We start from the raw sequence: 14012 nt of genomic DNA on the forward strand, positions 1-14012 counted from the left end.
TTTGGGGTTTCCAAATTAGGATTTCGATTTCAAGCACTTCTTACTTCTTTATACACTCGGTTTATCCGACATTCTCTTCTAAATCATCATGCCTAATCATTCGCCCCTAAAGTTTCTTCGAAATTCTCTTATAAATCATCATGCCTAATCATTCCCCACAAAAGGTTCTTAAAACATGGACAGTTACTCAGTTTTTTAGCACGAGTTTCAAACGTCCCGGTTTGGGGTTTCCGAATTAGGATTTCGATTTTAAGCACTTTTTTAGTGCTTTATACACTTCGTTTCTTCGACATAATATTCTAAATCATCATGCCTAAGCATTCCCCACAAAAGTTTATTCAAACATGGGCAGTTACTCAGTTTTTTTGCACGTGTTTCAAACGTCCCGGTTTGGGGTTTCCGAATCAGGGTTTCGATTTTAAGCACTTTTTTACTTCTTTATACACTCGGTTTCTTCGACATTCTCTTATAAATCATCATGCCTAATCATTCCCCACAAAAGGTTCTTAAAACATGGACAGTTACTCAGTTTTTTAGCACCTGTTTCAAACGTCCCGGTTTGGGGTTTCCGAATTAGGGTTTAAATTTTAAGCACTTTTTTAGTGATTTATACACTCCGTTTCTTCGACATTCTATTCTTAATCATCATGCCTAATTATTCCTCACAAAAATTTTGAAAAACATGGACAGTTTATCTGTTTTTATAGCACGTGTTTCAAACGTCCCGGTTTGGGGTTTCCGAATTAGGGTTTCGATTTGAAGCCCTTTTTTAGTGCTTTATACACTCCATTTCTTCGACATTCTATTCTAAATCATCATGCCTAAGCATTCCCCACAAAAGTTTATTAAAACATGGACAGTTACTCGGTTTTTTTAGCACGTTTTTCAAACGTCCCGGTTTGGGGTTTCTGAATTGGGGTTTGGATTTTAAGCACTTTTTTACTGCTTTACACCCTCCATTTCTTCGACATTCTATTCTAAATCGTCATGCCTAATCATTCCCCAAAAAAGTTCTTAAAACATGGACAATTAATAAGGTTTTTAGCACGTGTTTCAAACGTCCCGGTTTGGGGTTTCCAAATTAGGATTTCGATTTGAAGCACTTCTTACTTCTTTATACACTCGGTTTATCCGACATTCTCTTCTAAATCATCATGCCTAATCATTCGCCCCTAAAGTTTCTTAAAACATGGACAGTTACTCGGTTTTTTAGCACGAGTTTCAAACGTCCCGGTTTGGGGCATGCGAATCAGGGTTTTGATTTTAAGCACTTTTTTACTTCTTTATACACTCAGTTTCTTCGAAATTCTCTTATAAATCATCATGCCTAATCATTCCCCACAAAAGGTTCTTAAAACATGGCCAGTTACTCAATTTTTTAGCACGTGTTTCAAACGTCCCGGTTTGGGGTTTCCGAATTAGGATTTCGATTTTAAGCACTTTTTTAGCGCTTTATACACTTCGTTTCTTCGACATTCTATTCTAAATCATCATGCCTAAGCATTCCCCACAAAAGTTTCTTAAAACATGGACAGTTACTCGGTTTTTTAGCACGTGTTTCAAACGTCCCGGTTTGGGGTTTCCGAATCAGGGTTTCGATTTTAAGCACTTTTTTACTTCTTTATACACTCGGTTTCTTCGACATTCTCTTATAAATCATCATGCCTAATCATTCCCCACAAAAGGTTCTTAAAACATGGACAGTTACTCAGTTTTTTAGCACCTGTTTCAAACGTCCCGGTTATGGGTTTCCGAATTAGGGTTTAAATTTTAAGCACTTTTTTAGTGATTTATACACTCCGTTTCTTCGACATTCTATTCTTAATCATCATGCCTAATTATTCCTCACAAAAATTTTGAAAAACATGGACAGTTTATCTGTTTTTATAGCACGTGTTTCAAACGTCCCGGTTTGGGGTTTCCGAATTAGGGTTTCGATTTGATGCCCTTTTTTAGTGCTTTATACACTCCATTTCTTCGACATTCTATTCTAAATCATCATGCCTAAGCATTCCCCACAAAAGTTTATTAAAACATGGACAGTTACTCGGTTTTTTTAGCACGTTTTTCAAACGTCCCGGTTTGGGGTTTCTGAATTGGGGTTTGGATTTTAAGCACTTTTTTACTGCTTTACACCCTCCATTTCTTCGACATTCTATTCTAAATCGTCATGCCTAATCATTCCCCAAAAAAGTTCTTAAAACATGGACAATTAATAAGGTTTTTAGCACGTGTTTCAAACGTCCCGGTTTGGGGTTTCCAAATTAGGATTTCGATTTCAAGCACTTCTTACTTCTTTATACACTCGGTTTATCCGACATTCTCTTCTAAATCATCATGCCTAATCATTCGCCCCTAAAGTTTCTTCGAAATTCTCTTATAAATCATCATGCCTAATCATTCCCCACAAAAGGTTCTTAAAACATGGACAGTTACTCGGTTTTTTAGCACGAGTTTCAAACGTCCCGGTTTGGGGTTTCCGAATTAGGATTTCGATTTTAAGCACTTTTTTAGTGCTTTATACACTTCGTTTCTTCGACATAATATTCTAAATCATCATGCCTAAGCATTCCCCACAAAAGTTTATTCAAACATGGGCAGTTACTCAGTTTTTTTGCACGTGTTTCAAACGTCCCGGTTTGGGGTTTCCGAATCAGGGTTTCGATTTTAAGCACTTTTTTACTTCTTTATACACTCGGTTTCTTCGACATTCTCTTATAAATCATCATGCCTAATCATTCCCCACAAAAGGTTCTTAAAACATGGACAGTTACTCAGTTTTTTAGCACCTGTTTCAAACGTCCCGGTTTGGGGTTTCCGAATTAGGGTTTAAATTTTAAGCACTTTTTTAGTGATTTATACACTCCGTTTCTTCGACATTCTATTCTTAATCATCATGCCTAATTATTCCTCACAAAAATTTTGAAAAACATGGACAGTTTATCTGTTTTTATAGCACGTGTTTCAAACGTCCCGGTTTGGGGTTTCCGAATTAGGGTTTCGATTTGAAGCCCTTTTTTAGTGCTTTATACACTCCATTTCTTCGACATTCTATTCTAAATCATCATGCCTAAGCATTCCCCACAAAAGTTTATTAAAACATGGACAGTTACTCGGTTTTTTTAGCACGTTTTTCAAACGTCCCGGTTTGGGGTTTCTGAATTGGGGTTTGGATTTTAAGCACTTTTTTACTGCTTTACACCCTCCATTTCTTCGACATTCTATTCTAAATCGTCATGCCTAATCATTCCCCAAAAAAGTTCTTAAAACATGGACAATTAATAAGGTTTTTAGCACGTGTTTCAAACGTCCCGGTTTGGGGTTTCCAAATTAGGATTTCGATTTCAAGCACTTCTTACTTCTTTATACACTCGGTTTATCCGACATTCTCTTCTAAATCATCATGCCTAATCATTCGCCCCTAAAGTTTCTTAAAACATGGACAGTTACTCGGTTTTTTAGCACGAGTTTCAAACGTCCCGGTTTGGGGCATGCGAATCAGGGTTTTGATTTTAAGCACTTTTTTACTTCTTTATACACTCAGTTTCTTCGAAATTCTCTTATAAATCATCATGCCTAATCATTCCCCACAAAAGGTTCTTAAAACATGGCCAGTTACTCAATTTTTTAGCACGTGTTTCAAACGTCCCGGTTTGGGGTTTCCGAATTAGGATTTCGATTTTAAGCACTTTTTTAGTGCTTTATACACTCCGTTTCTTCGACATTCTATTCTAAATAATCATGCCTAAGCATTCCCCACAAAAGTTTCTTAAAACATGGACAGTTACTCGGTTTTTTAGCACGTGTTTCAAACGTCCCGGTTTGGGGTTTCCGAATCAGGGTTTCGATTTTAAGCACTTTTTTACTTCTTTATACACTCGGTTTCTTCGACATTCTCTTATAAATCATCATGCCTAATCATTCCCCACAAAAGGTTCTTAAAACATGGACAGTTACTCAGTTTTTTAGCACCTGTTTCAAACGTCCCGGTTTGGGGTTTCCGAATTAGGGTTTAAATTTTAAGCACTTTTTTAGTGATTTATACACTCCGTTTCTTCGACATTCTATTCTTAATCATCATGCCTAATTATTCCTCACAAAAATTTTGAAAAACATGGACAGTTTATCTGTTTTTATAGCACGTGTTTCAAACGTCCCGGTTTGGGGTTTCCGAATTAGGGTTTCGATTTGAAGCCCTTTTTTAGTGCTTTATACACTCCATTTCTTCGACATTCTATTCTAAATCATCATGCCTAAGCATTCCCCACAAAAGTTTATTAAAACATGGACAGTTACTCGGTTTTTTTAGCACGTTTTTCAAACGTCCCGGTTTGGGGTTTCTGAATTGGGGTTTGGATTTTAAGCACTTTTTTACTGCTTTACACCCTCCATTTCTTCGACATTCTATTCTAAATCGTCATGCCTAATCATTCCCCAAAAAAGTTCTTAAAACATGGACAATTAATAAGGTTTTTAGCACGTGTTTCAAACGTCCCGGTTTGGGGTTTCCAAATTAGGATTTCGATTTCAAGCACTTCTTACTTCTTTATACACTCGGTTTATCCGACATTCTCTTCTAAATCATCATGCCTAATCATTCGCCCCTAAAGTTTCTTAAAACATGGACAGTTACTCGGTTTTTTAGCACGAGTTTCAAACGTCCCGGTTTGGGGCATGCGAATCAGGGTTTTGATTTTAAGCACTTTTTTACTTCTTTATACACTCAGTTTCTTCGAAATTCTCTTATAAATCATCATGCCTAATCATTCCCCACAAAAGGTTCTTAAAACATGGCCAGTTACTCAATTTTTTAGCACGTGTTTCAAACGTCCCGGTTTGGGGTTTCCGAATTAGGATTTCGATTTTAAGCACTTTTTTAGCGCTTTATACACTTCGTTTCTTCGACATTCTATTCTAAATCATCATGCCTAAGCATTCCCCACAAAAGTTTCTTAAAACATGGACAGTTACTCGGTTTTTTAGCACGTGTTTCAAACGTCCCGGTTTGGGGTTTCCGAATCAGGGTTTCGATTTTAAGCACTTTTTTACTTCTTTATACACTCGGTTTCTTCGACATTCTCTTATAAATCATCATGCCTAATCATTCCCCACAAAAGGTTCTTAAAACATGGACAGTTACTCAGTTTTTTAGCACCTGTTTCAAACGTCCCGGTTATGGGTTTCCGAATTAGGGTTTAAATTTTAAGCACTTTTTTAGTGATTTATACACTCCGTTTCTTCGACATTCTATTCTTAATCATCATGCCTAATTATTCCTCACAAAAATTTTGAAAAACATGGACAGTTTATCTGTTTTTATAGCACGTGTTTCAAACGTCCCGGTTTGGGGTTTCCGAATTAGGGTTTCGATTTGAAGCCCTTTTTTAGTGCTTTATACACTCCATTTCTTCGACATTCTATTCTAAATCATCATGCCTAAGCATTCCCCACAAAAGTTTATTAAAACATGGACAGTTACTCGGTTTTTTTAGCACGTTTTTCAAACGTCCCGGTTTGGGGTTTCTGAATTGGGGTTTGGATTTTAAGCACTTTTTTACTGCTTTACACCCTCCATTTCTTCGACATTCTATTCTAAATCGTCATGCCTAATCATTCCCCAAAAAAGTTCTTAAAACATGGACAATTAATAAGGTTTTTAGCACGTGTTTCAAACGTCCCGGTTTGGGGTTTCCAAATTAGGATTTCGATTTGAAGCACTTCTTACTTCTTTATACACTCGGTTTATCCGACATTCTCTTCTAAATCATCATGCCTAATCATTCGCCCCTAAAGTTTCTTAAAACATGGACAGTTACTCGGTTTTTTAGCACGAGTTTCAAACGTCCCGGTTTGGGGCATGCGAATCAGGGTTTTGATTTTAAGCACTTTTTTACTTTTTTATACACTCAGTTTCTTCGAAATTCTCTTATAAATCATCATGCCTAATCATTCCCCACAAAAGGTTCTTAAAACATGGCCAGTTACTCAATTTTTTAGCACGTGTTTCAAACGTCCCGGTTTGGGGTTTCCGAATTAGGATTTCGATTTTAAGCACTTTTTTAGTGCTTTATACACTCCGTTTCTTCGACATTCTATTCTAAATCATCATGCCTAAGCATTCCCCACAAAAGTTTCTTAAAACATGGACAGTTACTCGGTTTTTTAGCACGAGTTTCAAACGTCCCGGTTTGGGGCATGCGAATCAGGGTTTTGATTTTAAGCACTTTTTTACTTCTTTATACACTCAGTTTCTTCGAAATTCTCTTATAAATCATCATGCCTAATCATTCCCCACAAAAGGTTCTTAAAACATGGCCAGTTACTCAATTTTTTAGCACGTGTTTCAAACGTCCCGGTTTGGGGTTTCCGAATTAGGATTTCGATTTTAAGCACTTTTTTAGTGCTTTATACACTCCGTTTCTTCGACATTCTATTCTAAATAATCATGCCTAAGCATTCCCCACAAAAGTTTCTTAAAACATGGACAGTTACTCGGTTTTTTAGCACGTGTTTCAAACGTCCCGGTTTGGGGTTTCCGAATCAGGGTTTCGATTTTAAGCACTTTTTTACTTCTTTATACACTCGGTTTCTTCGACATTCTCTTATAAATCATCATGCCTAATCATTCCCCACAAAAGGTTCTTAAAACATGGACAGTTACTCAGTTTTTTAGCACCTGTTTCAAACGTCCCGGTTTGGGGTTTCCGAATTAGGGTTTAAATTTTAAGCACTTTTTTAGTGATTTATACACTCCGTTTCTTCGACATTCTATTCTTAATCATCATGCCTAATTATTCCTCACAAAAATTTTGAAAAACATGGACAGTTTATCTGTTTTTATAGCACGTGTTTCAAACGTCCCGGTTTGGGGTTTCCGAATTAGAGTTTCGATTTGAAGCCCTTTTTTAGTGCTTTATACACTCCATTTCTTCGACATTCTATTCTAAATCATCATGCCTAAGCATTCCCCACAAAAGTTTATTAAAACATGGACAGTTACTCGGTTTTTTTAGCACGTTTTTCAAACGTCCCGGTTTGGGGTTTCTGAATTGGGGTTTGGATTTTAAGCACTTTTTTACTGCTTTACACCCTCAATTTCTTCGACATTCTATTCTAAATCGTCATGCCTAATCATTCCCCAAAAAAGTTCTTAAAACATGGACAATTAATAAGGTTTTTAGCACGTGTTTCAAACGTCCCGGTTTGGGGTTTCCAAATTAGGATTTCGATTTGAAGCACTTCTTACTTCTTTATACACTCGGTTTATCCGACATTCTCTTCTAAATCATCATGCCTAATCATTCGCCCCTAAAGTTTCTTAAAACATGGACAGTTACTCGGTTTTTTAGCACGAGTTTCAAACGTCCCGGTTTGGGGCATGCGAATCAGGGTTTTGATTTTAAGCACTTTTTTACTTTTTTATACACTCAGTTTCTTCGAAATTCTCTTATAAATCATCATGCCTAATCATTCCCCACAAAAGGTTCTTAAAACATGGCCAGTTACTCAATTTTTTAGCACGTGTTTCAAACGTCCCGGTTTGGGGTTTCCGAATTAGGATTTCGATTTTAAGCACTTTTTTAGTGCTTTATACACTCCGTTTCTTCGACATTCTATTCTAAATCATCATGCCTAAGCATTCCCCACAAAAGTTTCTTAAAACATGGACAGTTACTCGGTTTTTTAGCACGAGTTTCAAACGTCCCGGTTTGGGGCATGCGAATCAGGGTTTTGATTTTAAGCACTTTTTTACTTCTTTATACACTCAGTTTCTTCGAAATTCTCTTATAAATCATCATGCCTAATCATTCCCCACAAAAGGTTCTTAAAACATGGCCAGTTACTCAATTTTTTAGCACGTGTTTCAAACGTCCCGGTTTGGGGTTTCCGAATTAGGATTTCGATTTTAAGCACTTTTTTAGTGCTTTATACACTCCGTTTCTTCGACATTCTATTCTAAATAATCATGCCTAAGCATTCCCCACAAAAGTTTCTTAAAACATGGACAGTTACTCGGTTTTTTAGCACGTGTTTCAAAGTCCCGGTTTGGGGTTTCCGAATCAGGGTTTCGATTTTAAGCACTTTTTTACTTCTTTATACACTCGGTTTCTTCGACATTCTCTTATAAATCATCATGCCTAATCATTCCCCACAAAAGGTTCTTAAAACATGGACAGTTACTCAGTTTTTTAGCACCTGTTTCAAACGTCCCGGTTTGGGGTTTCCGAATTAGGGTTTAAATTTTAAGCACTTTTTTAGTGATTTATACACTCCGTTTCTTCGACATTCTATTCTTAATCATCATGCCTAATTATTCCTCACAAAAATTTTGAAAAACATGGATAGTTTATCTGTTTTTATAGCACGTGTTTCAAACGTCCCGGTTTGGGGTTTCCGAATTAGAGTTTCGATTTGAAGCCCTTTTTTAGTGCTTTATACACTCCATTTCTTCGACATTCTATTCTAAATCATCATGCCTAAGCATTCCCCACAAAAGTTTATTAAAACATGGACAGTTACTCGGTTTTTTTAGCACGTTTTTCAAACGTCCCGGTTTGGGGTTTCTGAATTGGGGTTTGGATTTTATGCACTTTTTTACTGCTTTACACCCTCAATTTCTTCGACATTCTATTCTAAATCGTCATGCCTAATCATTCCCCAAAAAAGTTCTTAAAACATGGACAATTAATAAGGTTTTTAGCACGTGTTTCAAACGTCCCGGTTTGGGGTTTCCACATTAGGATTTCGATTTGAAGCACTTCTTACTTCTTTATACACTCGGTTTATCCGACATTCTCTTCTAAATCATCTCGGTTTTTTTAGCACGTTTTTAAAACGTCCCGGTTTGGGGTTTCTGAATTGGGGTTTGGATTTTATGCACTTTTTTACTGCTTTACACCCTCAATTTCTTCGACATTCTATTCTAAATCGTCATGCCTAATCATTCCCCAAAAAAGTTCTTAAAACATGGACAATTAATAAGGTTTTTAGCACGTGTTTCAAACGTCCCGGTTTGGGGTTTCCAAATTAGGATTTCGATTTGAAGCACTTCTTACTTCTTTATACACTCGGTTTATCCGACATTCTCTTCTAAATCATCATGCCTAATCATTCGCCCCTAAAGTTTCTTAAAACATGGACAGTTACTCGGTTTTTTAGCACGAGTTTCAAACGTCCCGGTTTGGGGCATGCGAATCAGGGTTTTGATTTTAAGCACTTTTTTACTTTTTTATACACTCAGTTTCTTCGAAATTCTCTTATAAATCATCATGCCTAATCATTCCCCACAAAAGGTTCTTAAAACATGGCCAGTTACTCAATTTTTTAGCACGTGTTTCAAACGTCCCGGTTTGGGGTTTCCGAATTAGGATTTCGATTTTAAGCACTTTTTTAGTGCTTTATACACTCCGTTTCTTCGACATTCTATTCTAAATCATCATGCCTAAGCATTCCCCACAAAAGATTCTTCAAACATGGACAGTTACTCGGTTTTTTTGCACGTGTTTCAAACGTCCCGGTTTGGGGTTTCCGAATCAGGGTTTCGATTTTAAGCACTTTTTTACTTCTTTATACACTCAGTTTCTTCGACATTCTCTTATAAATCATCATGCCTAATCATTCCCCACAAAAGGTTCTTAAAACATGGACAGTTACTCAGTTTTTTAGCACCTGTTTCAAACGTCCCGGTTTGGGGTTTCCGAATTAGGGTTTAAATTTTAAGCACTTTTTTAGTGATTTATACACTCCGTTTCTTCGACATTCTATTCTTAATCATCATGCCTAATTATTCCTCACAAAAATTTTGAAAAACATGGATAGTTTATCTGTTTTTATAGCACGTGTTTCAAACGTCCCGGTTTGGGGTTTCCGAATTAGAGTTTCGATTTGAAGCCCTTTTTTAGTGCTTTATACACTCCATTTCTTCGACATTCTATTCTAAATCATCATGCCTAAGCATTCCCCACAAAAGTTTATTAAAACATGGACAGTTACTCGGTTTTTTTAGCACGTTTTTCAAACGTCCCGGTTTGGGGTTTCTGAATTGGGGTTTGGATTTTATGCACTTTTTTACTGCTTTACACCCTCAATTTCTTCGACATTCTATTCTAAATCGTCATGCCTAATCATTCCCCAAAAAAGTTCTTAAAACATGGACAATTAATAAGGTTTTTAGCACGTGTTTCAAACGTCCCGGTTTGGGGTTTCCACATTAGGATTTCGATTTGAAGCACTTCTTACTTCTTTATACACTCGGTTTATCCGACATTCTCTTCTAAATCATCTCGGTTTTTTTAGCACGTTTTTAAAACGTCCCGGTTTGGGGTTTCTGAATTGGGGTTTGGATTTTATGCACTTTTTTACTGCTTTACACCCTCAATTTCTTCGACATTCTATTCTAAATCGTCATGCCTAATCATTCCCCAAAAAAGTTCTTAAAACATGGACAATTAATAAGGTTTTTAGCACGTGTTTCAAACGTCCCGGTTTGGGGTTTCCAAATTAGGATTTCGATTTGAAGCACTTCTTACTTCTTTATACACTCGGTTTATCCGACATTCTCTTCTAAATCATCATGCCTAATCATTCGCCCCTAAAGTTTCTTAAAACATGGACAGTTACTCGGTTTTTTAGCACGAGTTTCAAACGTCCCGGTTTGGGGCATGCGAATCAGGGTTTTGATTTTAAGCACTTTTTTACTTTTTTATACACTCAGTTTCTTCGAAATTCTCTTATAAATCATCATGCCTAATCATTCCCCACAAAAGGTTCTTAAAACATGGCCAGTTACTCAATTTTTTAGCACGTGTTTCAAACGTCCCGGTTTGGGGTTTCCGAATTAGGATTTCGATTTTAAGCACTTTTTTAGTGCTTTATACACTCCGTTTCTTCGACATTCTATTCTAAATCATCATGCCTAAGCATTCCCCACAAAAGATTCTTCAAACATGGACAGTTACTCGGTTTTTTTGCACGTGTTTCAAACGTCCCGGTTTGGGGTTTCCGAATCAGGGTTTCGATTTTAAGCACTTTTTTACTTCTTTATACACTCAGTTTCTTCGACATTCTCTTATAAATCATCATGCCTAATCATTCCCCACAAAAGGTTCTTAAAACATGGACAGTTACTCAGTTTTTTAGCACCTGTTTCAAACGTCCCGGTTTGGGGTTTCCGAATTAGGGTTTAAATTTTAAGCACTTTTTTAGTGATTTATACACTCCGTTTCTTCGACATTCTATTCTTAATCATCATGCCTAATTATTCCTCACAAAAATTTTGAAAAACATGGACAGTTTATCTGTTTTTATAGCACGTGTTTCAAACGTCCCGGTTTGGGGTTTCCGAATTAGGGTTTCGATTTGAAGCCCTTTTTTAGTGCTTTATACACTCCATTTCTTCGACATTCTATTCTAAATCATCATGCCTAAGCATTCCCCACAAAAGTTTATTAAAACATGGACAGTTACTCGGTTTTTTTAGCACGTTTTTCAAACGTCCCGGTTTGGGGTTTCTGAATTGGGGTTTGGATTTTAAGAACTTTTTTACTGCTTTATACCCTCCATTTCTTCGACATTCTATTCTAAATCGTCATGCCTAATCATTCCCCAAAAAAGTTCTTAAAACATGGACAATTAATAAGGTTTTTAGCACGTGTTTCAAACGTCCCGGTTTGGGGTTTCCAAATTAGGATTTCGATTTGAAGCACTTCTTACTTCTTTATACACTCGGTTTATCCGACATTCTCTTCTAAATCATCATGCCTAATCATTCGCCCCTAAAGTTTCTTAAAACATGGACAGCTTAGTGACTCGAGATAAAAGAGGCATATGATGATGTAATTAATATGAAGTATAATGGATAACAATTCAAAAAATTATGAAAAGGTTGTAATAAATAATTATTAGAAAAAAAAAATTAATTGCCCAGCTTAGTGAACCACGAATTATTCATCGTCTTCTTCAAAATTAAAATTAAAGTTGTTTCTATAAATAATTAAATAAATTAATATATAAAAGAAAAAGAAAAATGTAGCAATTATCTCTATAATTTGCTTTTCATTGACCGTGACCGAGAGTATTGACACGGACCATTGTATTTTTTTTTCATTAATATGTCGATATCTAATATTGTCCACCAAATCCTCTTTTTAATCATATTGTATAAAATTGACCTTATATTTAATAAAAATATCAACACATAATATTAATAATAACCCTCTTCCTCGTTTAGAATAGTAAATTCTTATTCTTTAAATATTCTCATAAATTTTTCAAAAGTTCCCATGGACTATGAGATCTCACGTCGGTTGAAAAAGAGAACGAAACATTTTTTAAAGTAATGTGGAAACATCTCTCACATACACATTTTAAAACCGTGAGACTAATGGCGATACGTAACGGGCCAAAGTAGATAATCCCTGCTAACGGCGAGCTTAGGCTATTACAAATGGCATCAGAGCCAGACACCGAGCGGTGTGCCAAGAAAGACGCTGGCCCCCAAGGGGGTGGATTGTGAGATCCACCGTCAGTTGGAGAGGAGAACGAAGCGTTCTTTATAGGAATGTGAAAACCTCTCCCTAACAAACATGTTTTAAAACTGTAGGCTGACGGCCATACATAACGATTCCAAACGGATAATATCTACTAGCGGCGTACTTGGGCTATTACACTACATCCATATTTTCATTCAATTGAGGTCTCTACATTTTTCATCAACATTGTCATTTAAAACTTGAGTGTTAATATTACTCTCTTGTAACGACCCGAAATTTTCTACTTAATTTAAGGTCGCTACTATATACATACCATAAACATTGAATGCGGAAGACTTCATTTAAATTCCATAAAACATAACCTTTAACTTAAAAACACAGCCATGGACTTACGTGTTTCGAAAACATCTTTAAAACGACACAACAAAAGACCTGAAATAAAATAAATAAGCGTTTAAGTTTAAAACATCCTATTCTATCCTAAGTCTAAGAAAATAAATACCACTATCATATGCATGTGCCATGATCTCGAGTTGCGATGCCGTCGTCAGCCGTACAGGAATGCCTTGCCTTAACCTGAAAAATGTAGTAGCACATGGCCTGAGTATTTAAAGAAATACTCAGTTAGTGACCCCACTATTGGGGTTAGATGCAACAATCACATGCAATGAAATGATGGGACCTATCTTTCGTTTCGTTTAATTTTGTTTCGTTTCTTTTTCGTTTCGTTTTCCCTACGGTGTAATCCTAACAGGTAATCGTGGACGTGTACCATATACTCTACACGCAGCCCATACGTGCGAGTATGAGCTCACCAGCTAGTTCGCACACCGCTGGGCCACTGTCTCTAGCCGGTGGGCATGCTCTGGGGGCCCACCGGGACCCGTTAAAACTAAAACCGTCACGGCAGCGCTATGCAGGGCATAACGATCGTTGTCCTGCCATTTGGATGTACGCGTCCGTACCCTCGTGATGGGATAGGGGTATCCCCCCAAATGCATGATCACACAATATGCATGAGGTCCCACTAGTCCTACAGTCATCATTTAATGAACATAACCCCGTGTCACGTTTTCATGCTTACATGTCATTCTCTTTCTCATTCTGTTACATATCATACATATTCCTAGCAGGGTTATGTATCATGCAATTTACTGTCATACAATTCATTCAGTTACATTCCAATACTCATACAACAAGCCATAATCGTACAAGGGTCACACATCGTCACATGCATTCATATCACATCAACTAAGCAACATAAATAATATACATTCACGTTCACATGATTTCGTACTTAAGCACAATAATCTAGCATACAATGTATCATATCATAACCAAGTCATAAAGTAAACACTTCATAGTCATATCGTTCTCTAACTTACCATAGCCTTAACGTTCCTATACCTATCACAGACATATCATTACGTGACGTACCTTGGTCATATCGTCACAAGAACGTACCCTAACGATATCGTTCTATCAATCTATCACAAACCTATCCCTTTCTACCCATAACCT

Source organism: Cucurbita pepo, chromosome 3 (assembly GCF_057944985.1).
Source record: "Cucurbita pepo subsp. pepo isolate OVF chromosome 3, ASM5794498v1, whole genome shotgun sequence".
Taxonomy (NCBI): Eukaryota; Viridiplantae; Streptophyta; class Magnoliopsida; order Cucurbitales; family Cucurbitaceae; genus Cucurbita; species Cucurbita pepo.